General features: G+C 44.1%; 1 protein-coding gene across 10 annotated transcripts in view; it reads left to right on the forward strand.

Moving 5' to 3' along the window:
- CSGALNACT1 (chondroitin sulfate N-acetylgalactosaminyltransferase 1) overlaps positions 1–26,805 on the forward strand; it is a 292,946-nt gene that overhangs the window by 165,069 nt on the left and 101,072 nt on the right. For 2 of the 10 annotated variants that reach the window (XM_067022822.1, XM_067022823.1), the window contains exon 3: positions 3,654–3,785. The exons of the other annotated variants lie outside the window; for them this stretch is intronic. The gene's annotated coding sequence lies outside the window, so the exon portion shown is untranslated. The remainder of the gene's footprint in view (positions 1–3,653; positions 3,786–26,805) is intronic. 10 annotated transcript variants of the gene reach the window in all.

Raw genomic sequence — 26,805 nt, forward strand, 5'->3', positions numbered from 1 at the left:
GTTGAACGGAAGTAGTGGTGGTGGGCATCCGTATCTTATTCCTGATCCTGAAGGGAAAACTTTTATCATTTCACTGTTAGGTCTGATGCCTGTTGGAGGGTTTTTGTAAATACCCTTCATCAAATTAAAGAAGCTGCCTCCTATTCTCAGTTGTTAAGAATTTTTAACCTGTTTGGGTGTGAGTTTTATCGCACACTTTATCTCTATCACACTGTCTCTTTAATGGGAAGATGGCAGTGCTGACCGACACTCATTAAGATGTGACCTTTTGGATTGTTTATTACCTGGGATGGGTTCCAGGCAGATCCTTTCAATCTCTTTCTTGGCTAACTGATGCTGGAAGAATTGATGTTTACAATCGCCTGACACCTCCTTTTGGTGCAGGTTCTGTGTAGGGCCTGGCTCATTATCCTCAGAATACATTTTGGGTTTTTGTTTTGTTACTTTTCCCCTCATCAGGCCAAAGGGCTCTTGGCAGAGTCAAGGTACCTGGGGTCTCCTGGCTCTCGCAGGGCAAGGGCCTCACCCCGTGAGTTGTTATGTTCCCCTCCCTGGATCGAGGTTGGCGCTAAATTCTCCTCTAGGGCTACTGTAGCTCTAAGACTCTGAATCTTTGAGGGGTTGTCTGTCATCATCTTTTTTCTCATTATCCTTATGACCTTGAGGGGGTCAAGAATTTTAGTCTTGTATTTTCAGGTGGAAAACTGCCTTACAGAGATCAAGCGTTTGGCATCAAATCATGAGAAGAGCAGAGCACCATATTCTAGATCTGTCCTGCAAATGGAAATTGAATATAGTTCAATTATACTTCTTTAAAATGTAAATGTCAAAACTTATTCACTTGAAAACAAAAACTTCTTTTGGATAGCTATCAAACTTCTTGTGCCCTGCTTTTCATAGTGTCTAGCACATCGTAATGGTCAATCAAGCCACCACTGTAACAAATGTTGTGAAATGACCACAAACTGAAAGCTTGAAACAATAGCAATGTATTGTCTCACAGTTCTGGAGGCTGGAAGTCTAAAAGAAAGGTGCTGGCAGGGCTGTGCTCCCTCTGAAGGCTCCGGGGGGGTCTGGTCTTTGCCTCTTGTAGCATCTGCTGGTTGTTGGCCACCTCGTTCCAGCCCCTGCTTCCGTGACCACATTGCCTTCCCCGCTTCTGTCAGCGTCCCTGTACCTCTCTCATCTAAGGGTACATGGGTTTGCATTTAGGGTCCAACCAGATAATTCAGGAAAGCACCTCCTGTCAAGATCATTAACATAATCACATCTTTTACCATGTAAGGTGCCAAATTCCTGAGATAGTATTGGGGAGGACAAAGAGCTAAGTAGCCAGCATGAGAAAAGGGTTCCTATCTCCCTGGAGTGGCTGTGCAGGTGAGTATATATGTATAAACGGATATTACTGACAATTGAAACAAATCGGATGTTAAGGAACCCCGAATCCATAGAAAAGGAGAGTGTGCTAACAGGTACTTTTCGCGAACACCTGCAAACATGATACATACTAATCGGATGGTAGCTTCCTGCTGTTTCATGGTGGCGATGAGCTGATGAAGGAAATATGAGCGTCTTAGAATAAGAGGAGACGTCAGCGACCATGCAGTATAACTTCCTCATCCCAGAGGTGAGACCAGTGATGTGCCTATTTAGTAGAGTTGGGACTAAATTTGTTTGTTTGTTTCTTCATTCCTTTATTCAACACACATTTCCTGAGAACCTATTAGGTGTGAGAAATTGTTCTATACGCCGGGGATACGGTGGTGAACAAAGTCCTTCCCTTCCTCCCAGGATTTTATATTCCAGAGTAGGAGACAGGCAGTGGCAAAGAGCCCTGTGATAAAGTGACAGGTGTGGAGAGGTGAGAAGAAGAGAAGTGAAGTGGGGGCTGGAAGTGAAGATGACAGGGTTGCTGTTGAGAAGGGCGGTCAAGAAAAGTCTCGCTGAGGAGGTGACCTTTGAAATGAGGGAGTGAGCCCGTGGTCCGGAAGGCCTTGCAGTTTTGAGCAGGGAAATGACGCCGTCTGACTGCAGGTTTGAAGGGTGCCCTCCGGCTGCTGTAGAAACGTCTGAAGAGAGACCAGGATGGAAGAGGGCTTGGTGGGGAGGGGAGGTGGCTGCAGTTTGATGGCGCGAAACCAGGAGCAGTGAGCGAGAGAGACAGTGCGATGACTTCTTGATATATTTTAAAGGGTCAGCAGCGAGGTTGGCAGGAGAATTGGGTGTGGGATACAGGGGGGAATCCAGGCCGCTTACAGGTCTGCCTGTTCCCTTCCACCCGACTACCCCTCCTTAGAATGCTTTGCCGGAATGTGCTTTTGCTCTTCTTTCTCAGGGGTGTTTTTGAGTCAAGGCTTCAGGCTGTTTGCTGGGCAGACATCCTTCTCATCTGCGGTGAGGGAAGGTTTGTTTACAGCCCACCTGCCCACAGGTGTCACTAACTTGGCGTGGGATTGACTGTAAATGCCTGCACCTGGTTCAGTTTCAGTTTACACCTGAAAACTTCGTCATGTTTTCCTTTAATCTCTGCATTGACCTGAAAATTGCTAAGTCTTTCTGAGGTTAGATTTGCTTCAAGATAGATGGGGCATTAATACGGCTGTTGTAGCTGGGCGTGTTGGCCCTGAAGAAATTATCCTGGAAGAAGGAGAGAATCTATTAGTTGTGCCTCTTCACAGCAGAGAGGAGTTTGCATACAGAACAGTGCCAACAATGCAGTGGGCCAGTGGTGCCAGCTCATGAAACGGACCAGAGGACAGTGCTCTTGGAAGGCGGTGTCCCTCGCTCTGGTTCAGTGACACTGAGTCTTGACTCTGAATTGATGCCAAAGGCAGATCCGTTAGGTTTCGTGGATGCTGATTGCCAGCTGTTTTTTTCCTTCTTCTAATAAAATACAAGGAACACATACTCAATCAGGATTTCTTCACTAATGAAGTATTCCTTTTCATGCAGTCTGTTAACGCCAGATGTTGTTATTGCTTCTCATTGTAACTTTCAGTGTTATTGTTGTTCTTATTTTTGAGGGAAAAACACACCACAGCATAGACATTCCTGATGGCTGGGGGTTTTTGTTTTTTTGGGTTTTTTTTGCGGTGCGCGGGCCTCTCACTGCCGTGGCCTCTCCCGTTGCGGAGCACAGGCTCCGGACGCGCAGGCTCAGCGGCCATGGCTCATGGGCTCAGCCGCTCCGCGGCACCTGGGATCCTCCCGGACCGGGGCACGAATCCCGTGTCCCCTGCATCGGCAGGCGGACTCTCAACCACTGCGCCACCAGGGAAGCTCCTGTAGAGTTTTTTAAAAATGTGTTTTGGGTTCAAATTATCTGTCAGTTTTATGTGTTACAAACAGCTTTTGCCACTCTGTGACTTGCCTCTTTACTTCCTTTGGTGTATCTTTTAATAAACAAATATTTTTATTGTGGTGTAATCAATATTTGTGGTTAGTGCTTTTTCTGTCTTATGTAATAAGACAGTCTACTGACTGTAGAAAGTCAGTCTTTAATTTCGCTACAAAATTATTGGAACTTGCAAGTATGAATCTTGAAATTGAACTGAATTAGCTTTAAAAATAATCTTTCTTATTCCCAGAAGAATGTTTCTATTAGCAATAAAAATAAAGAGCTTGAAATAGCAGTGATTATTTTCTGCATGCAGGTCTAATGGAAAGAAAAGAAACATGCAGCTGGAAGAAATTTAAGAGGTCATCTAGTGCATTTTACCTCGAAGAAGTGGACTATTCTCGCTTTTAATATAATTCCAGAAAATAAAATTCCACACCCTCCCCTGGTAATGTTTAATATACTTCACTGTCAGTGAATTTTCCTTATGCTATGTCTTAAGTGCATTTTCTTACTCGGTTTCAAATGGAAACAGAGAAATTGGGCCAAGCATCTTGTGTCTGTAATAATCCTTCACCTGCCTGATGGCCATTGCTAAATCCTACACCATCCTTCTCTTTGTGGTATAATCTGTTTGTTTAGCTCTTTCTCTTAAGCCAGCTTCCAACTTCTCTAACTACTGTTTCTTCCCCATGTAAATTCTCTCCATATCCTCTATAAATTGTGATTTATAGACTCAAAAATTGAACCTAATACTTTTGCCAACGTATGACCGTTTGGTCATACCCTCGTTAACCAATGAGGGTGTCACTCTATTTAGAGAGTTCTCTAACCGAGACTTCTAAGCTGAGGTTTTTTTTTTTCATGATTAAAAAGATTTTTGGACTGAAGGCTCTACATGGCAGTTTGAACACAATTGTTTATCTCTGCTTCCTAAGATTACCCAGATTAGGCAGCAAATCAGAAAGGCATAAATCCACTCGGACAAGGAAGTTGGGAGATGAGGCTTGGTGGGTGAGGAGTGTCGACAAAAGTTTGGAGGCTTGACAGGGAGGTTTGGATGGGTGGGAGTTGAATTGGCAGAGGGGAGGAGGCTGAGAGCCAGGTGCCCACAGGGAGGGAAGCAGCCTAGGGAGAGTGACTGTGGTTGGGGACCCAGAGGCTCTGCAGTTGGCCCCCCAAGCTGTACAGAGGGGGCAGGTGAGGGAGAGTTTGGCACTGGGGACGGTGGGAACCCAGGTAAGGAGTAGTCGGACTCCCTCTCTCCCCAGGCTGCTGGACAGACACCCCTGGTTAGGTATATTGTCTGGAGAAATTAGAGCAGAGACGCGCTGGACTTGGAAACAACAGATACAGGTGAGAGTGCAGGTGAGACACTTTGGAGAAAATAGGAGTGTTATGTAAACGTCTACTTGTAGAAAGGCGCCACCTCCCTTTTGGGCACCCAGAGCTCTGACAACCAGGCTTGTATCCCTCCATCCCTGGATTAGAGGACTAGAAGGTTCTTCTCTGGGAAACTGACCAGTTGAGGAGATAAGACATAAGTTCACCTTTTTTGGGTCCCACGGGCACAGCCAAGGATCACCACGCATTGAGGGTCATCTCTAACACGGACGCATGGGACCAAAACAAATACACAGTCAGGGAAAACAGAGAGAAATGCAGAGAGGAGGAAGAGGTCAACAAACCATAACTGGTATTCTTTGAGAGGTTAGAGAAGGTATTGCATCTGTGAGAGAGGGCTTGGAAATAGATAGCAGAAATTAAAAACTCAGTGACAACAGAAAAACATGAGAGACAACAGAAAACATGAGAGAAAAGAGGAGGAAATGAGAGGCTCCTTTTAGGAAGCCCCAAATCTGATTAGTAAGAGGTTTAGAAAGAAAACAAAAATGCGGAAAACAAAATTAAAGGAGAATGATATGGAATACTCTTTCAAACTTGAAGGACATAAATTTCCACAGAGAAGGGGTACATTAAGTGCAATATATAACAAAGGACCAATTCCAAAGCATATTTGATAAAGTCTGTGAATAACAGACATTTTTGCTACAAGTTTTAACAGAGAGAAAAAGGAGGTCACATACAAAGGTTCAGGAACCTGACTTCTCAACTGCAGTAGTGCAATGTAGAAGAAATAGAGCTTTATCCCCAAATTTGAGGGAAAATAGCCTCCAGTCTGGAATCCTGGAACTGGCTGGATTGTTAGCCAAATGCAAGAGTAGAATAAGGCTATTTTCAGACGGACGTGAAAGGTCTCAAAACTTGGCCTCCCATGACTCTTTCTTGGTTAGTCCCTGGAGGAAGTGAAGGGGACTTCCTTACAGGAACATACCAAACACTGTGCGGGGAGCAGGGGAAAGGGAAGGAAGTTCCCTGATGGGAGGAGAAGGCATGTTCCAGGTGACACCTGCGTAGCACCTGCGTGAGGCCTGGAAAACAGCCTTTCCAGATCAGACGGGGATGGAAAGGCGAGAGAGAAGGAAACAGCAGCAAATCAGAGAGATCACCTAGTGTGTTTACCTTTGATGAGATGAGAATTCTGGTTCTGTACTAGAGAATGGGGGGAATGAGTGTTAGAGACCTGAAAAAAATCAATCAAATGGAAAATGGAGGTAATTATTAACATTAGGAAAAACAAAAGGTTGCACAATAAAAGAAATATAATTATAGTACATCATGGAGCTCAGCTTTTTTTTCCCACATCTTTATTGGAGTATAATTGCTTTACAACATTGTGTTAGTTTCTGCTGTATAACAAATTGAATCAGCTATACGTGTACATATACCCCATATCCCCTCCCTCTTGTGTCTCCCTCCCACCCTCCCTATCCCACCCCTCTAGGTGGTCACAAAGCACTGAGCTGATCTCCCTGTGCTGTGCAGCTGCTTCCCACTAGCTATCCATTTTACATATCCATTATCCATTGAGTAGTGTATATATGTCAGTGCTACTGTCTCAGTTCATCCCAGCTTCCCCTTCCCCCACTGTGTCTTCAAGTCTGTTCTCTACATCTGCGTCTTTATTCCTGTCCTGCCACTAGGTTCATCAGTACCGCTTTTTTAGATTCCATATATATGTGCTACCATACAGTGTTTTTCTTTTTCTGACTTCACTCTGTATGACAGACTCTAGGTCCATCGACCTCACTACAAATAACTCAAATTTCGTTCCTTTTATTTCATTCTTTTTTTATGGCTGAGTAATATTCCATTGTATATATGTGCCACATCTTCTTTATCCATTCATCTGTTCATGGACATTTAGGTTGCTTCCATATCCTGGCTATTGTAAATAGTGCTGCAATGAACATTGTGGTTTTCTCAGGGTATATGCCCAGGAGTGGGATTGCTGGGTTGTATGGTAGTTCTACTTTTAGTTTATTAAGGAACTTCCATACTCTTCTCCACAGTGGCTGTCTCAATTTACACTCCCCCCAACAGTGCAGGAGGGTTCCCTTTTCTCCACACCCTTTCCAGGATTTATCGTTTGTAGATTTTTTGATGATGGCCATACTGACCAGTGTGAGGTGATACCTCACTGTGGTTTTGATTTGCATTTCTCTAATGATTAGTGATGCTGAGCATCTTTTCCTGTATTTGTTGGCCATCTGCATGTTTTCTTTGGAGAAATGTCTACTTAGGTCTTCTGCCCATTTTTGGATTGGGTTGTTATTTTGATATTGAGCTGCATGAGCTGCTTGTATATTTTGGAGATTAATCCTTTGTCAGTTGCTTCATTTGCAAATATTTTCTCCCATTCTGAGGGTTGTCTTGATTATGGTTTCCTTTGCTGTGCAAAAGCTTTTAAATTTCGTTAGGTCCCATTTGCTTATTTTTGTTTTTATTTCCATTACTCTAGGAGGTGGGTCAAAAAGGAACTTGGCTGTGATTTATGTCACAGAGTGTTCTGCCTATGTTTTCCTCTAAGAGTTTCATAGTGTCTGGCCTTACATTTAGGACTTTAATCCATTTGGGGTTTATTTTTGTGTATGGTGTTAGGTAATGTTCTAATTTCATTCTTTTACATGTAGCTGTGTAGTTTTCCCTGCACCACTTATTGAAGAGGCTGTCCTTTTTCCATTGTATATTCTTGCCTCCTTTGTCAAAGATAAGGTGACCATATGTGCGTGGGTTTATCTCTGGGCTTTCTATCCTGTTCCCCTGATCTATATTTCTGTTTTTATGCCAGTACCATACTGTCTTGATTACTGTAGCTTTGTAGTATAGTCTGAAGTCAGGGAGCCTGATTCCTCCAGCTTCCTTTTTCTTAAGATTGCTTTGGCTATTTGAGATCTTTTGTGTTTCCATACAAATTGTAAAATTTCTTTTTCTAGTTCTGTGAAAAATGCCATTGGTAATTTGATAGGGATTGCATTGAACCTGTAGATTGCTTTGGGTAGTATAGTCATTGTCACAATATTGATTTTTCCAGTGTAGGAACATGGTATATCTCACCATCTGTTTGTGTAATCTTTGATTTCTTTCATCGGTGTTTTATAGTTTCTGAGTACAGGTCTTTTGCCTCCGTAGGTAGGTTTATTCCTAGGTGTTTTATTCTTTTTGTTGCAATGGTAAATGGGATTGTTTCCTTAATTTCTCTTTCCGATCTTTTGTTGTTAGTGTATAGGAATGCAAGAGATTTCTGTGCATTAATTTTGTATCCTGCAACCTTACCAAATTCATTGATTAGTTCTAGTAGTTTTCTGGTGGCATTTTTAGATTTTCTATGTATAATATCATGTCATCGGCAAACAGTGAGAGTTTTACTTCTTCTTTTCCAATTTGTATTCCTTTTATTTCTTTTTCTTCTCTGATTGCTGTGGCTAGGACTTCCAATACTATGTTGAATAATAGTGGCGAGAGTGAACATCCTTGTCTTGTTCCTGATCTTAGAAGAAATGCTTTCAGTTTTTCACCATTGAGAATGATGTTTGCTGTGGGTTTGTCATATATGGCTTTTATTATGTTGAGGTAAGTTCCTTCTATGCCCACTTTCTGGAGAGTTTTTATCATAAATGGGTGTTGAATTTTGTCAAAAGCTTTTTCTGCATCTATTGAGATGATCATATGGTTTTTACTCTTCAATTTGTTAATATGGTGTATCACATTGATTGTTTTGCATATATTGAAGAATCCTTGCATCCCTGGGATAAATCCCACTTGACCATGGTGTATGATCTTTTTAATGTGTTGTTGGATTCTGTTTCCTAGTATTTGGTTGAGGATTTTTGCGTCTGTGTTCATCAGTGATATTGGTCTGTAAATTTTTTGTGTGATGTCTTTGTCTGGTTTTGGTATTGGGATGACGGTGGCCTCGTAGAACGAGTTTGGGAGTCTTCCTCCCTCTGCAGTTTTTTGGAAGAGTTTGAAAAGGTTGGGTGTTAACTCTTCTCTAAATGTTTGATAGAATTCGCCTGGGAAACCATCTAGTCCTAGACTTCTGTTTGTTGGAAGATTTCTAATTACAGTTTCAATTTCATTACCTGTGATCGGTCTGTTTATATTTTATAATTCTTCCTGGTTCAATCTTGGAAAGTTGTACCTTTCCAAGAATTTGTCCATTTCTTCCAGGTTATCCGTTTTATTGGCATATAGTTGCTTGTAGTAGTTTCTTATGATGGGGCTCAGCTTTGAACAGACATAATAGTGTACTGCAAATGCTGAGTGTTATTGCAACCAAAAACTGATGTAGTTAAATTGAGAGGATTTGGTGGGGTTGCTGGGAAGTGTGTGTAGAAGGCAAGAGAGCTAAATCCTCACTTTCTACAGTAGGAAGCCCAGAGACAGTAAAAACGCATCAGAAGGTGCAGTTGAAAAATATTTGTTAAAATATGAATGTAAATACTACAGAAACCCCATACAACAGCTAAAAGGGTTGGAAGTGATTGCCTTTGGTTCCTGGGACTCAAGAATGGGAGGGCAGAGGTCTGCCATTTTAATTGTGAGCCTGTGTTGCTATTCAGTTTGGAAATTATGTGCGTGCATTATGTTGATAAAAGTAAAGTAAACCATTTACATAAAAGTATGTTTACACATGTAAACTTTCATGTATTTCACAAAATACTTTATTAATTAACATTTATTTAAGAAAAACTAACAGCAATGAGTTTTTGGAATATATTGAAAAGGTCACATTTTTAGTTTGTTTTGAATCCTGGGTTCAGAGTCATGGTTAGTTTGATATTTGACGTTGGAATTTGTGAGAACGTAGCTTTATTATTCACACATGGGATGTTCAATTTACTCTTTAATATTTATTAAGCATTAGAAAAAGGTGCCAGAATCATTGGAATTAAAATTTGCCTTCCTTGAGGAAAATTCCAGTTATAGTGAAATGGGCAAGTTGCCTCTTCTGAGTTTAATGATTAGTGTTGATTGTGGTTTGGCTGAAATATACTCCAGATGCACTATTTATTTTAAACATTTAACAAGCCTATAGTGGTCTCCTTCCAGCTCTAGAATCTTCAGGCTTTTAACCTCACAGAGTCCGGGTGAACGATGTGTTACATCATACATAGGATTTTGTAATAAGATGCTTGGGACAGGGTGGAAACTGAGCCAAGAACCTTAGCTGCTTTCCCCTGTCCCTCCTCCGTTACCACGGTGCCCCCCAAACACACCCCAGTCCCTCGGGGTCCGGCGGTGCCCTTCTTGTGCTGTTTGCCTTTTATGTAAGTTTTGCTCTTTCCTTCACTTCTGAGAATTATTTACTAGTCAAAATTTATTTTCCATATCAGTGATCTGTCTCTTTTTCCAAGGAATTTTAAAATATTATTCTTAATGTGAGTTGAAAGTCCCTAGAATACACTGTTGTTTCTTCTAAATATGTAAGTGTATTCTGATCCCAAATGACCAGGCCTGGACCATAAATAAAAGATTTTTCTTCTCTCCCTCAACATGTTATATAACCAAAACGTGTTATGTAAACATGTACCTTAAAACATGTTATATAAAGCCTCAAAAAACCCAACAAGTGATGAGTAGACTTTTGGCAAAACAGTGCTTTTATTGTTGCATCATCTAGAACCTTCATCTGTTGGCTAACATATATATTTTTTAGCGAGTAAGACTCCAGGTGTCTTTTTTTTTTTTTTTTTTTTTTTTTCTTGTGGTACGCGGGCCTCTCACTGTTGTGGCCTCTCCCATTGCGGAGCGCAGGCTCCGGACCCGCAGGCTCAGCGGCCATGGCTCACGGGCCCAGCCGCTCTGCAGCATGTGGGATCTTCCCGGACCGGGGCACGAACCCGTGTCCCCTGCATCGGCAGGCGGATTCTCAACCACTGCGCCACCAGGGAAGCCCATCAGGTGTCTTTTTGTATGTTATATTTTGGGTGTAAAAATACCAGGATATTCTCCTTTGAGGTACTGGTGAGCTCTCAGAAGATGTTTTTGGAAAATCACTGTCAGGTATTTCTAGGGAAGAGGCTTCTGATGATTCAGCTGCTGTCAGCTCCCTCTGGGAAGAGCATCTTGGCAGTTAATGGACTTTGTGAAGCCACAGGAGCGCCCTGCGTCCTGGCCCTTAACGTGACACTGATTCAGGGACCTCAGTTACAGTGGCAAGACCTCAGCTTGGCTGATTTAAAGTTCTTTGCAAGGAACAGTTGGGTTTGTTTTTAGTTTTCATCTGAGTTTGGGTAGAGATCAAGACGGCTTTTAAGATATCATTTTATTAGCAGTTTAGGGGGACTATCTAAATAATTGCACGATGAACGGGTAGATGGCAGATCAAGCAGAGAGAAGCATGGAGGCTTTGGCCCGTCCCTGTAAACAGCCTGATTCCGGCCGTGTATAATTAACTACCTTCACCGTTCGGTGTAGGGGTGAATTCATCGAGCACAGCGTCGTCTCTGTGGGGGACCCGCAGTTGTGGTTGATTGAATTAAATTGGGGATTTGTCACATTGGAAAGGCCAATTTCTTCTTGTTTTATTTGTTTTTGTTTGTTTGTTTGTTTGTTTTTTGTGGTACGCGGGCCTCTCACCGTTGTGGCCTCTCCCGTTGCGGAGCACAGGCTCCGGACGCGCAGGCTCAGCGGCCATGGCTCACGGGCCCAGCCGCTCCGTGGCACGTGGGATCCTCCCGGACCGGGGCACGAACCCGCGTCCCCTGCATCGGCAGGCGGGCTCTCAACCACTGCGCCACCAGGGAAGCCCAATTTCTTCTTGTTTTAAGACAGCTTTCTTGAGATATAAATTTAATACCGTACAGAACAACTATGTACACAATTCAAAGGCTTTGGTATATTACAGTATTTTTTGAAAAAATATGGTAATCGATATATGTGTGTGTATATTTATATGTATATATATATATAAAACAAACTGTCATTTAAACTAAAGTTTTTAAAAATTAAATTATTGTTAATATGCATAACATAAAATTTATCATCCTAACCATTTTTAAGTGTGCAGTTCACTTAAGCTCACGGTCATTAACTACATCCATGTTGTCGTGGAATCATCACCACCATCCATCTGCAGAACTCTTTTTCTTGTTACCTCGCTCAACCGAAGCTGCATGATGCCCATTTAACACGAACTCCCGGTCCTGCCAGTTTCTGGAGACCACTGTTCTGCTTTCTGTCTCTTTGAATACTCTTAAGTGCCTCAGGTAAGTGGAAGCATGCAGCGTCTCTTTTTATGTCTGGCTCATTTCACCGAGCATAATGTCTTCAAGGTTCGTCCGTGTTGCCGCAGGTGTCAGGATTTCCGTCCTTTATAAGACTGAATAATATAGTCCGTTGTGTGTATAGACCACATTTTGCTTATCCGTTCATCTGTCAGTGGACATCTGATTTCTCTCTTTCGGCTAATGTGAATAATCCTGCTATTAACATTGGTGTACAGATATATCTGTTCATGTCCTGAAGGGCCAATTTATGATCTATAGGTCCCTACAACTCAGTAGACTAAAAAAGAATTTAACTTGGGGCTTCCCTGGTGGCGCAGTGGTTGAGAGTCCGTCTGCCGATGCAGGGGACGCGGGTTCGTGCCCCGGTCCGGGAAGATCCCGCGTGCCGCGGAGCGGCTGGGCCCGTGAGCCGTGGCCGCTGAGCCTGCGCGTCCGGAGCCTGTGCTCCGCAACGGGAGAGGCCACGACAGTGAGAGGCCCGCGTAGTACAAAAAAAAAAAAAAAAGAATTTAACTTATATTCTTAAAGAATTTCTGTTGTTGTGCATTGTGAGAGGATATTCCAAGGGTTTATTTTCGAAATGATTTGATGCCACGTTTAGTTAAGGAAATTCTAGGAGGCCTTACGACCTCCTTCTAATTCTTAGTGATGCGTTCCTGTCTCAGTGGAGAGTGAATGAGGCACTGTTGTTCTAACACTTCTGTTGAGGTTCACAAAATGCTTCGACAGAGGTAAAGGCAGAGCTCTTATTAGAAAGAATAGTGTCTAATAATTTGTGTGTGGTCAGTAACTTGCACAAAAATTGTTGTAGTGGGAATGAGATGGACATGTGGGCATTTTGTTATTTTGGGGAAGGAAAAAATGCAAACCTTAATATTGAAACACAGCCCCTTAAGCATACATTAAAGCCATATTTAACTCATTTATCAAAATATGCTTAAAGAAATATTTTATTATATTGGTATATTTGATATACAAATATCAGTGAGTATAGAAATTGGGTAAAAATATTGAAAGTAAATATTCTACTTTACTAATTTTTTCTGCATACATTTATTTGTATAACTGAATTAAACATGTAAAGCGTATTGAACGTTTTCTTGTTTCCTCGTAAAACCTTTTTTCCTTGCGTTAAATGAAGGGAAAAGTACTCTAGTGATTTTATCCAACACTACGGCAACTGCACATCCTGCATTTCAAACTCTATCACACGCCGTAACTATACTTGCAAGTTACACACTATGTGCCTCGCTTATTTGCTTTTTTGTGTTTTGTTTTGCTGTTTTTTAAAAATGGGGTTGTCGTGCTGGTTCCACACCAGCTGCTCTCGGCATCTTCCAACCTTGTCTGGAGACTTTGGGAGGAAAAGCGCGTTGTGGTTTAGTCTAATCATTTGACTTGTTTTACTACCTCATCTCTTTAACAGACCCATTGCATTCATCCAGGAACATTTATTGAGTGCCTTTTATGTTTGAAGCCCTGTGCTAGGCGCTGGGTAGGAAGGAGTAGTAAAAGGCAAAATCCTTGCTGTCAGCAAGAGGCCGTACACGATGGCATTTTATACTTTCTCAGCATCCATTATCATCAAAGAAAAAAAGAGTCGTAGGCCAGGCTCTGCCTTTCCGGGATACGTCCGTGCGAAAATTCTCAGAATCTCATTTTCCGTGAGAGGCTTGTCTGTGAATTTACATCTTCAATTAAATGGTGACTGTTCTATAGAAAGTCTTTTCTTGACATTTCGTACATTTCATCTCAGCTCAACCGGGAGGATGCCCACATCCTCCTATAGCAGGCGCCCAGGGTGGCCAGTTAAACGCTGTGAACAGGCCTCCCTGACAGGCCAGACCCGGCCTTGGTCGGTCAAGTCCAGTAATAGGACTTGAACGGTTTCACTGGAGGCAAATGCATCCTTTGTAGCCTCAGGGCTGACCTGGGAGTGGCCTTGCTGTGCTCCAGTCCCACCCCCCGGAATCTCTGTGCAGCTGTGGTGTCACCCTCGTCTTGGGAGATAAGCTGGTGACAGTAGAAAGTGTCTGAAAGAATGGCTGGTTTCTCCCATGGTTCCTGCTCTTGAAAGCTGCTCTTTTTGAAAGGAAAGAGGCTCAAAGTTCCTTCCATAAAGCATAGTCTGTTTCTTTGCTGTCTTCCCAGGGGGCTTTTCTTGTTTCTTAGATTCACAGCCTCCATTTGGAGGATGAGGTTGGATACCCATAGTTACCGAGTGGGATGGATGAAGATCAGACCTACTGTGTAATCTACATACATATTCTGTGTAATCTCCCAGCATGCCTCTGGGGCCATTTTCCATATTTCTCTAGACATATAATGAAATATTTGGATAAGCCAGTTGCAGATCCTCTCTACAGTTTGTAACATCAGAGTGGTTAAAAAAAAGGAAGGTCTTCCAAGCTGGTGCATGTTTATTTGGGATCAGCTTTGGTTCAGTTCTGTGTATTTCTTCTTTTTTAATAAAGATTTAAAAAAATAAATTTATTTATTTTATTTATTTATATTTGGCCGTGTTGGGTCTTTGTTGCTGCGCGTGGGCTTTCTCTAGTTGCGGTGAGCGGGGGGGCTACTTCTCTTTGCGGTGCACGGGCTTCTCACTGCGGTGGCTTCTCTTGTTGCAGAGCACGGGCTCTAGGCGTGCGCAGGCTTCAGTAGTTGTGGCACGTGGGCTTCAGTAGTTGTGGCTTGTGGGCTCTAGAGCGCAGGCTCAGTAGTTGTGGCGCATGGGCTTAGTTGCTCCGCGGCATGTGGGATCTTCCCGGACCAGGGCTCGAACCCGTGTCCCCTGCATCGGCAGTCGGATTCTTAACCACTGCGCCACCAGGGACGTCCCAGTTCTGTGTATTTCTAAAGTAGTGAAAACAGAGTTTTCTTCTCTCAGAGTTATCAGGAAGCTCTGTGTTTTTTTAAATTGAAGTGTAGTTGATTTACAATATTATATTAGTTTCAGATGTACAGCATAGTGGTTCAATATTTTTATGGATTATACTCCATTTAAAGTTATTACAAAATAATGGCTATATTTCTCTGTGCTGTACAATGTATCCTTGTCGCTTATCTATTTGGTACAGCTCTATAGTTTTTTTTCTTTTCACTACTGGAGAAGAAAATTAAAACCTTATGTCCTTCTTTTGAACACCTGAATTTTCATGTTTATTATGCTCAGTGTTTCAGTAATAAAAATTAGTGACAATTTGTTCCCAATATCTTTTAAAGTATATATTTTAAAAGTAGTGGAGATGAGTCTTATTAAGTTATATTTTTCTTAAGATTGAATTAGAGGAATAAAGTCTTAGTCTCCTTGGTGGAGGCCCATATTCCAGCTGTCTGCTCTGCTTTATTTTGTTGCCTCTGGCAGAGAGCAGATTTATTTCTTGGGTTCTGTCTAAATCTACAGTTTGACAGCCATGTCCTTGTGGTTGCCAAAATCTTCTTTTTCCATAAACTAAATTGCAACAAACAACTAAATGGCAAAAAGAAAAAAGTTACAGCTGTGTCTCCATAATGAAAAGCCCGTATGTTAGCAGCATCAGGTTATTATTATGTCAGCTGGATTTAATGAGGGCAGTCTATTTTTCCCTTTAGAAAAATTAACAAACACAAAATACTTATCCAGTAAGAGCTAATATTTTGTTTTAAGCCTTTCGGGGGGGTAGTTTGGTGATTTCCTAGAAGGGCTCACAGGATCAGCATGTGGCCACACTTACGTCTGGGGCGTTTACAGTGACACAGCAAAGGTTGTGCAGTCTTCCTGCGCCGTCCGTGTGAAAGAGACCCAAGCTACACCCTCCCGAACGGCGAAAACTACAGCTGACTGTCTGCAGAGCTTTCTGCCCAGAGAAGCCCTTTTGGGTCTGAGTTTAGGGTTTTATTGTGGGGATGGTCAGGTAGGCACTGTCTGCCTAGCACGCCCACTAAAATTCCAGCCTCCCGGAAAGAAAGCAGGTGTTCGCCATAAATCACATTGTTTACGCAGACAGCCCGGCCGCAGCAAAACCACGTTGAGTTAGGAGATGCTTCACATCGGTTTAGGGAGTTTTGTACGAGCCAAGTTCCCGGACACCGGCCAAGGGCCAACCTTGTAAGCAGGCCTTTCTAAGGACAGGAGCCTCGGGCCTGCTGTGTGAACGCTTTCCCACACGGGCCTGCATTTCATTTTTGTAAACTGTTTGCAACAGTACGCTGAACTCTAAGTGACAGTGGTGGGGAAAGTGATACGATTGTTCCTCTAAACTGTCATCAGGATCAGACTTCGCATTTTATAAAGGTACCTGGAGCCAGAGATGAAAAACTGTGAGGGTTCTCTGTGTAACATACTTCTATTTTTAGAAGTCTCATGAGCCTAATATTTTTAAGTTATAATTCAGTCATCGTCAGGGTTACATTTTGCAGACGCAGGCGATTGCTTCTGAAATGCTGGAGCTTGGGCATCGTACAGTTTAAATTGGTTTTATTGACAGTAGTTTATCTTCGTGTTCCTGAAGGATTACACCTGTGGGTGAGTATTCTAGGAGTAGCTGTGACCTCTCTGATGTTTCATTTTTGAAGCTTGCAGAACTAAATTGGATTTATCCGGACACAGAATTGGAATGTAAGGAAGGGCTTCATATAGTGCTTACAATGTTACTTTTATAAATTAACCCAATAGCTTTAGAGCCATTTAGGCAATTGAAACAACTTAGAAATCATGTTTTCTTCTTTTCTGGCTCTGTTTTGAATAGCAACTGTTCTAAAAACTCAAGGGAGTGGCGAGGTTTTAGGTAGGTAGGTAAATAAAAATGACGGAATGAAGAAATAGCAAAAGCAGAAGGGGACTCCCTGTTTGTCTCCCTGTGAAAAGACATGGAAATGTGTTTTGCAGAGGAATCATCTCTGGTCTCCGTTACTCCTTTGGTGTAGTTTCGCGAGGTGTCACTCAGGACCCGACTTGAAAAGAGGGAGGACGGCGAGCACTTGTGAGGGAGGGAAGAAGCAGGTGAGGGGGGGTGCCTGGGAGGGCATCTTCAGGAGCCACCAGCCAGCCTGGGGTTTTAGAGTCAACCATTCTTCTGCCACTAGCGTGGTTTCAATCTTCTGTGAAATGGACAGTCTTCCCTTCTTGCTGTGGCTGAAGTGACACAGCCCTGGTTTGGCTGACTGTTTTCTTTATAAGGAACCTAAATGGCCTTCCTTTGGGTTAATCTAAGAGGCTTCAGTTACGCTGTCTCTGTGTGTGTGTGTGTGTGTGTGTGTGTGTGTGTGTGTGTGTGTGTGTGTCCTTGTGCCTTCCCTCTTCTTTCTTGGATACTTGGAATGAAATCCTTGTCAAAACCAAATGGCCGGACCTCCCTGGTGGCGCAGTGGTTAAGAATCCGCCTGCCAATGCAGGGGACACGGGTTCGAGCCCTGGTCCGGGAAGATCCCACATGCTGCGGAGCAACTAAGCCCGTGCGCCACAACTACTGAGCCTGCACTCTAGAGCCTGCGAGCCACAACTGCTGAGCCTGTGTGCCACAACTACTGAAGCCTGTGCGCCTAGAGCCCGTGCTCCACAACGAAGAGTCGCCCCCACTCGCCACGACTAGAGAGAGCCCGCACGCAGCACCGAAGACCTAACACAGCCAAAAATAAATAAATAAAATAAATAAATTTGTTTTTTTAAAAAAAAACAAAACAAACTAAGTGGCCCATAGAAGAGAGCATTCAGAAAATGGTTCCTTGTCATTTAAATACTCCTTTTCCTGCCTAGACAATCTTCTGGGATTGAAAATATTTTCGGTAGCAAAATCTACCTGTGCCAAAAGTGCCCTTCTTTTGTATAAAGGTGTCTTGTCTCCACTCCAGCGTTTGTGGGTCAGATGTTGTAGGGTTCCAGCGAGGACCTCCAGCAGCAGTGTTAGACCGGAGTGCGGAGGACCCTCCCCCAGAGCCTCGTGCAGACACTCATTGGAGGGAGTGGGGAAGTGGAAGCATTCAGGAATGACATTTACTCTCTGCTACAAAGTACATTTCTGTGAAGCTAAACATGGAAAGCCCGTAAGAATCAAACTAACAACAGAGAAAATTCTTTTATTGTCCTACTACCCAGAGAACATATTGACGCGTGTGATTGACCCATATGTGCTGGTATAGGCCTGACAGCATAGAGGCAGCAATGAAGAGGACAGAGCTCTTTCTTTCGGTGACAGGTAGTCTGCAGATGGGGTGGGGTGAACAGGTGGCCACAGGACAGTGTGAGGGGGGCTGTGTCAGGTGACCACACGGGGGGGTGTTTAACCAGAGGCCACCCAAGGATTCCTGGAGGCCACATTGATGCTGAAGGATGCACGAGAATATTCAGGCAAAGGTACTGGAGGGAGAGGACAGCCTTCCCAGGCAAAGGGAACAGGACAGACAGAGCTTTCCAGGCAAGGAGAAGGTGTGAAGATTGAGAAACCTCCAGCGTAAGACAGTAGGGCTGAAGCGTCAAATCCAAGAAGTGAGGGCTGAGAGTAGTTGAGGTCTGGAGAGGAACGTTCCAGGCAGAGACGTGTACGAGGCTGGGGGCAAGAGTGAACTTGGGGGGCTCGGAGATGGCACCAGCCCATCAGTGTGGGGTACTGGGGAGCGAGGGGGCGAGGGCCGGAGACCTGCTTTATAACCTTGACCCCGGTGCCCAAAGAGCACCGTGAAGCCCTGCCTTTCCCACTAATCTCATAGTCACCTGCAGCTCGCCCTGCCCGAAGCACGCCTCGATGTTGTTTTCTCCAAGCCGGTCTCCATCAGCTCAGCAAAGGAAGCCATCCAGTGGCTCCCCGAATCCATAACACCTCCCGCCTCCCACGTTACCGTGCAGTCGCCCAGTCCTTCAGTCCTACGTCCAGCAGAGAGCCCAAGTGCCTTCCCTTCAGCCGCACCTGCTCCCTCATCCTCATCTGGACCACTGTTATCTCGTGCTTGGATCACTGCCTTGGCCTCCTGGCTGATTTCCCACCTTGCAAAATGCCTGTTCGTGTCCTTTTGCCCATTTCCTAATTGGATTATTCGTGTTTTTCACTGTTGTGTTTTGAGAGTTCTTTGTGTATTCCAGATGCTAGGCCTTTGTTGGATATGTGGTTTGCAGATATTTCCCCCAACCCTTAGCTTATCTTTTCATTCTCTTGACAAAGTCTTCTGCAGAGCAAAAGTTTTAAATTTTGATGACATCCAATTTATTAATTTTTCATCTTATTCACTATACTTTTGGTGCCAGGGAAAGAACTCTTTGTCCAGTCTTACATCCCAAAGATTTTTGCCTGTGTTTTTTTCTAAAATCTCTATAGTTTAACATCTTACATTGAAATTTATGATCCCCTTTGAGTTAATTTTTGGTCGACATTGTGGGGAGGAGGAGCTGTGGATAGTCAATCGCTGTAGCACGCTTGTTGAAAAGGCTGTTTGTCCTCCATTGAATTACTTTTGCACCTTTGTGAAAACCCAGGTGGGCATATCCATTGGGTCTATTTCAGGTTCTCTATCCCGTTCCATTGGCCTGCGTGTCTGTCTCTGCCAGTATCACACAGTCCTGATTACTGTAGTTGTATAATAATTCTTGAAATGGGTAGACTGATTCCTCTCATTTTATTCTTTTGCAAATTGTTTTAGCTATTCTAGTTCCTTTGCTGCCTTATAGAATCGTTAGAGTAATCTTGCCTGTATGTATAAAACAATTTTGCTGAGATTTTTATGGGTTGCAGTAAATGTGTGTATCAGTTTGGGGAGAATCTGTGTCTGTCCTATGTTGAGTCTTTGAATCCATGAATCTGTTTTCCAGTCCATGAATCAGTTTATTTAGATCTTTCAATACTTTTGTTAGCATTTTGTACTTTTCAGCACATAGGTCATATATATGTTTTGTTAGATTTACACCTAAGTATTTCAATTCTATGAGTGATTGTAAATGCTGTTGTATTTTAAATTTGTGTCCACATGTGCACTAATAGTACATAGAAATATGATTGATTTTTGTATTTTCTAGAGACAATCATGTCAGCTACAAATATGTGCAGTTTTATTTCTTTACTTCTAGTGTGTCTGCCTTTTCTTGACTGTTGCACTAGCTAGAATTTCCAGTACTAGATCTAACAAAAGTTATGAAGGTGGACATCCATGCTTTGTTCCCAGTTCAGTATTTCACCATTAATGTAATGTTAGTCGTAGGTTTTTGTAGATACTCTTTATCAAGTTGAAGTTCCCTCAATTCTTAGTTTTCTGAGAGTTTTTTTTGTTTTTTATCATGAATGGATGTTGAATTTTGTCAGATGCTTTTTTTGCATCAATTCATCCGATCATGTGATTTTGTTCTATAGCATGTTAATGTGGTCTATTACATTAGCTTAAATGTATGGGTTCAATCTGCTATCTTGCAACTGGAATCATGTTTAGTTTCTAAATTTCCAGCCACTGAATTGGAGTATTACGTTTCCTTCAGTTATGAGAAACAAAACCTCACTTTTCAGTTGTTAATCTGGGGCTATTAATCATTGTTTGAATGATTGCAAATGTTTAAAATGTTAACGTGGTTATGAATGGATATTTAGTTGCACCGGTGATTTTGAGATCGAGTGTGTATTTTTTCGAAAGCTTCTAATCAGGAGAGTTCAGTTGATGAATTACAAGAAGGTCTATTTTAAGTAGTAATCAACGTTTATCCCATTTTTTACTGTTGTCATTGGAACAGAAGTTGTAACTTATTCAGTTATCTTAGACCCTTGATTTTGGACATAGTTTAAGGGGCAGCTTGGATGATGAACCCTTCTTTGAGGTGCTGGGAGAGCACGTTGGAATTTTTTTGCAGGCCTTTAGAGAACTGGAAGACTTCACTAATTATTCTATAAAGTTAAACATGGGAGACAATGTTTCTCTTCTTATGTATTGTATGATCTAGTCATGTTTCTCTTCTTATGTGTTGTATGATCTAGTCTACTCACGGATAACAGGCACAGGGCTTATAATTTGGAAGTCAGTTTAACATTTGTTTAAGTACTAGAGACCTCTTTCCACATTCTTTTTCTCACCACGGATGGTTTCGAGCCTTTGCTGTTCTCCTTTGTAAACGCTTCTCTGCAGACTCAGTGCCCTCACCTTCTTTAACCAGCAACATCTTGGGCCCTGTCAGCCCCACGCATGTTTTGGCAGCTGCCTGGGATCAGAAGCTTCTCCTGGGAGGAAATATTGGGAAGTGCAATGGAGAAACACAAAATATAATATATAGTTATAATCACCAAAACTGTTTGGATTGCAAACTCCCCACTTAACCGGAGGAGGAAAAAATATTGCCGCTTGCAGAATTAGTCCTGATCTACTGCCTATTATTATTATTACTATTCGATTTCTTCCAGGCATTTCTTATGCCTCTTTAAGCGGTCATTCCCTGTGCATTTTAGGTACCTGTGAAAGAGTTTAGGTCACTTGGGGCTTTTCCATTTCTGAGTCACTTTTCTATTCCATCTGCTTTGAGTTCTGACAAGAAATAATTCTTGGTGGATTTCATTTAACTTCCCCGGCCCCTGGTTTAGCGGCCTCTGCAGGGTTGTGATGGGTGTTTTCCTGCTCACATACCACCATCTGCAGCAACTCAATAGGCTGGCGTTTGATTTCCCTGCGGTTTGCTTCTTTGTTATGTAAATGCTCTCCTGCAGCTGACTATCTCACCCCATATGAGCTTGGTGATAGCAAGTGTGTTTTGGGGGTTTTTTTTTCCAAACTTTATTCTGATTTTCACACATCACTGAATAGGATATATTTTCATATTATGCTTACTTTAATTTACGCCTTTAGGAAAGAAGACAAAACGCTGGAACTGAGTTTTTTTTTTTTTTTTTTTTTTGGTGGTATGTGGGCCTCTCACTGTCGTGGCCTCTCCCGTTGCGGAGCACAGGCTCCGGACGCGCAGGCGCAGCGGCCACGGCTCACGGGCCCAGCCGCTCCGCGGCATGTGGGATCCTCCCGGACCTGGGCACGAACCCGTGTCTCCTGCATAGGCAGGCAGACTCCCAACCACTGCGCCACCAGGGAAGCCCTGGATCTGAGTTTTTTACGACAGTGGATTTGGTCGGGGGTGGAGGTGCTGGGGAGGACAGGGAGTCGGGGAGACCGGCCAGAACATTTTGCGAGGCTGTATTTTGGTCTAATACAAAAGATTCTTTTTTTCCTCCTTTCATGCTTTTGAGTATCTTATCATTTTAGCCATTTTAAGAAGTTCTGTCTAAGCTTTGTCATATATCTAATTTTTTTCTCTTCAATTATATTGCATATTCCTTGAAGAAAAGAAAAGGATCTTTAAAATTCTCTTCTATACTCCCCAGCAAGGAGGCTTCCAAATATATTGTAGACGCTCAACAGATTGGATGTTGTTCTGTGCCCTCTGTGCTGTCAGTGTACAGAGGGGGCAGGTCCAGTCGTGCCCTCAAGGGGCTTACAATCCCTCAAGAGGACATGAAGTGCCTAGAAGTATGCGACTGGAGACAGAATGTCCGCGCCACGAGAAAGATGAAATCAAGGGACTTGAAGGCTAAGCAGGAGAGAAAAGCAGTAAAGAAAAGCTTCGTGAACAGTTAGGTATTTAAGATGAGTCTTGAAGAAGGAGTCAGGTTTGGAAAGGAATAAATTAAGAGTAGGGAATGAAGAAGAAGAGAAGACCGTCGTAGACCAGGGTTACACCACGAACAGGTACAGCAAGAGAGTGCAGAGCACGATGGACGAGCAGCTTGCTTTCCGTTCCCGCCGTGGTCCGGATGTGGAGCGCTGTCCTGGGGGCGGACGGCTCTGGATCTGGGCACGTTAGCCGACGCCTTGCTCTCTACGCCGGCTGCCGAGGGCTGAGCGTCTGTGGGGCTGGAGGGCTCACCACCTGCCCGCCGGGCACGCCCCTGGCTAGACTGTGGAAGAAGGCAAGGCTGGAGGACGGCAGGGGTCCGCATGAACGGGACCTTGAGGGTCAGCGTGAGGGGTGTTTCCAGTTATTTATGATTCAGATCATAACTGAAGCTGTGAGTTTAGTAAAACCCTAATGGCAGCTGTGGAGGGGGGTTTGGAGTGGGAAGACGGGCTGGGGGGCTCTTGGTATGATCAGAACCTGAAAGAGAGGGATGTTTCAGGGACTAGAAAAGAGAGGACATATACAAAAGCCTTTTGTAACATGGGTGATGTTTTGAAGATACCAGTGTGTCTGGTTCCCAGTAGCCCCGGAGTGTTCCGTGCTGCCCTGCAACTTCCATCCATTGAAACTAGGACCTTGATTATTTCTGGTGCTGCCTGGGTGTAGCGGCCACGGCTGGGCTTCCAGGAGCAAAATGAGAGTTGTTTCAAGGTTCATAGTGCGACAGTAACCTGAAAGTACGCACTGAATGTTTCCAAAAGCTTGGCTTTGTTGAGAGGGAGAAAGAAGGAAACAGCCCAACAACAAGAAAGGATCTGTGCTTTCCTATAAGCCCAAGCTGACAGCCTAAGGGTAGAGTTTACAGTAAACCAGAATCTTGACGTGGGGTGTGCTCTCCGGGCTGTTTCCTTGGGAATGGAAAAGAAACTCAGGCAGCAGCAGGAAGCGGAGAGGTTCCGAGGGGCTGGCCCTTCCATTCCCTCCGGGAGCCTTGCCTGCAGGACAAGGGCAGGAGTGGGGGGGAAACCTCGGGGCACTGCCTGCTGGAGGAGGTGCAGCTCTGGGCTGCACAGTGCGGCACAGGGCACGTTCAGGTGCGCGGGGTCGCTTGAGCTGGATCGGGCCGCGGCGCGAGTGCCCCAGAACAGACGGGAATCTGAGGTCTGCTCCCTGCAGATGGGGTCCCTGAGAGCGGATTGAATTCCGTTGCAGAAGATAAAATTCTTTTCTTCCAAGTAAGTCGTTGTTGATACACAGTTTCACCTTGGCTACACGCTCCAGAGGTGAGACCTTCAGGCCTGTAGCCAGAATACTCAGGGAGGCTGTATTTTGGTTGATACTTAAGTTTCTCTCTCCTTCCCTCCTGGTTTTGAACATCTTATCATTTTGGCATTTTTAAGAGGTTCCATTTAAGCGTTGCTTTCCACATATTTAATTTTTTTCCCTCAGATTACATATTCCGTGAAGAAAAGGATCTTTAAACATTTCTTCTGTCTCCCCGTAGCAAGGAGGGTTCTAAATATATTTTTTTCTTCATTGTGTGTAGATGTGAATGAATATTCTGGCAGGCCGATTCATTAATAATTATTTTACATTCATCCAGAAAGCTTGTGCTTTGGGGATTTAAATTTTTCTTTCTCTCAAATAAGGGTAAAAGATATCTGATCCCTTAGTAGCATGTCATGAGGAGTAGGGAAATAATCTTGTCTGTGATGAGTTTCGAGCTCCCTGGAATCAGTCAAAGGTTTTTAATTTATCATCGTCATGTTTTCATTTGATGGGAATGGCAGCTTTAGCAAGTAACCACTGACTGGGGTTCTTTGAGCCCCGAGCGCAGCCCAGGTTCTAGGTTTGACCTTGAGCCCCGCTGACCTCTGTCTTGAAGCAGCTGCTTCCGGAGAGGCCGGGGGCATGGCTGCAGCCTTGGTCCCGCTGTGTGTGTGGTGGGAGAGCAGCTCCTGGAGGCCCGAGTGCAGGGAAACGCTGTGCTGAACAAAACTCCGTGGCTGCTTTCAAGGGGCTCTTGTCACCAGCCCCGTTCTCATTCGACCGTCTGTGAGGTGAGACGTAAAGTCCGCGAACTTTGTGGACAGTCGCCTTTTTCTGCTTTGCCCTTGGTTCCACAATTTTATGGAAACGAGATTTTTAGCGTCTGAATGACAGTGAAGCTTGTATAACATGGTTATAATTTATAAACGTAGAGACTAAACTAAATACAAAGTCTATTACTGATCTATGTTAATGAAGGAAAGAGTTGCAGATATTATGAAGTTTCGTAGATACAGTCTTTTCGTTCACTCCTATCTGTGATACTCATTAGGCAGTAATGGGGGAGGGGACATTTGTGGGGCCGATCAGTTAAATGTTGATCAGAGGCCAGAGCCTAAGGGTAGAGGCAGCCGCAGGAGGCAGGGTCTTCTCTTCTCCATGTGCCTGTCCTGAGTGGAGGTCCATACGTCTCACCTGTCACGTGACACCACGCACCTTTCCAGCGCTCTCTGCCTTCTCCCTTGCAGCTAAACTAGAAAACGTTTCCCATACTCACTGTCTCCATGTCCTTCTCCCTCTGTCTGTAATCCACCCTATCCTGCCGTTCCCACCCAGCAAGCCAGCAAGAGAGCTTTCGCTGAGTTACCGCCACCTCCTTTTCTCAGCTCTTAGCTTCACAGCTCAGCAGCATCGGACATTGTTATTTTGCATCCTCCTTCTTAAAAGCATATTGTTAAAGATTTCAGACATAAAAACATTTTATTAAGAATATCGGGCTTCCCTGGTGGCGCAGTGGTTGAGAATCTGCCTGCTAATGCAGGGGACACGGGTTCGAGCCCTGGTCTGGGAAGATGCCACATGCAGCGGAGCAACTGGGCCCGTGAGCCACAACTACTGAGCCTGCGCGTCTGGAGCCTGTGCTCCGCAACGGGAGAGGCCGCCATAGTGAGAGGCCCGCGCACCGCAATGAAGAGGGGCCCCCGCTTGCCACAACTAGAGAAAGCCCTCGCACAGAAACGAAGACCCAACACAGCCAAAAATAAATAAATAAAATTTTTAAAAATGTAACAAATGTTCAAGTACAATTGGTGTCTTAAAAAAAAATAATAGGGCTTCCCTGGTGGCGCAGTGGTTGAGAGTCCGCCTGCCGACGCAGGGGACGCGGGTTCGTGCCCCGGTCCGGGAAGATCCCACGTGCCGCGGAGCGGCTGGGCCCGTGAGCCGTGGCCGCTGAGCCTGCGCGTCCGGAGCCTGTGCTCCGCAACGGGAGAGGCCATGGCAGCGAGAGGCCCACGTACCACAAAAAAATAATAATAATAAAATTTTTTTAAAAAGAATATGACAGCCCCACATACCACCCACTGTAAGAAAAAGAATCTTAACAATATCAACACCTGTTTCCTTCTAGGGCTTCCCAGGCTCCCCGTCCTCCCCGCTCACATTCCCCTGCTCCCTCCTGAGAGGTAACTGCTGTCCTGAGTGTCCTGTCCTGGGGCCCCAGGGCTCAGCATATTTGTCTTGCTCACCTGAGTTCCGTCAGTTGTCTCCAGCCACAGACAGGAAGGCGGTACTTGGTCCTCCTGGGTCTGTTGCTCATTACGATAAAGACACACTGTGGAGAATCCAGGGGGTGTCAGGAGGAGGCTGTTACAACCTAGTATATGGATTTGGGTTTCAGTCTGAGGAAGGGGAGATTTGCTCCAGATTGGCTGCTGTCAGAAAGCGGGGTTAATGCTCTGATGTGGCATCTCAATAAATATTATCCATTGCGGCAGTGGCTCAAATGGGGAACTAGGATAGAAGTAGCGGTCAGTCACTTTGGCCAAGAAGGGGGCTGTTTGGTATTTCGTGGGTGACACTTTCTTTGTTTTTGTCTGTGATGAGGCAGAATTATGAAGTGGCCTTATTTTGTTTGTGTTTGTTGATTCTTGTCCTGGTCCCAGAGCGACCTTGTGGGAGGCTGATGTTCTTCAGATGTTTACGTCTAGTACGAGGGTACGTGGCCTTGCTGGGAGGGTCAGGGCAGCTTCCGAATGTCCGGAGTTGCTTTCTTTTTTCTTTTTTCTCAGTTCTGAACAAGCGGAGAAACTGTATTCAGGCAGACGGAGACCCCGAGATCAGCTTTGTTAGGAGGTTAGTTTGCAGGACACGGTTTGAGTATGTGGCAAAAGTGGGCTACCTGATACTGAACCTAGAACAGGCAGACTCCCACCCATTCGTAGGTGGCGCGGGAGATG

This window comes from Kogia breviceps, chromosome 20 (genome assembly GCF_026419965.1).
Source record: "Kogia breviceps isolate mKogBre1 chromosome 20, mKogBre1 haplotype 1, whole genome shotgun sequence".
Taxonomy (NCBI): Eukaryota; Metazoa; Chordata; class Mammalia; order Artiodactyla; family Physeteridae; genus Kogia; species Kogia breviceps.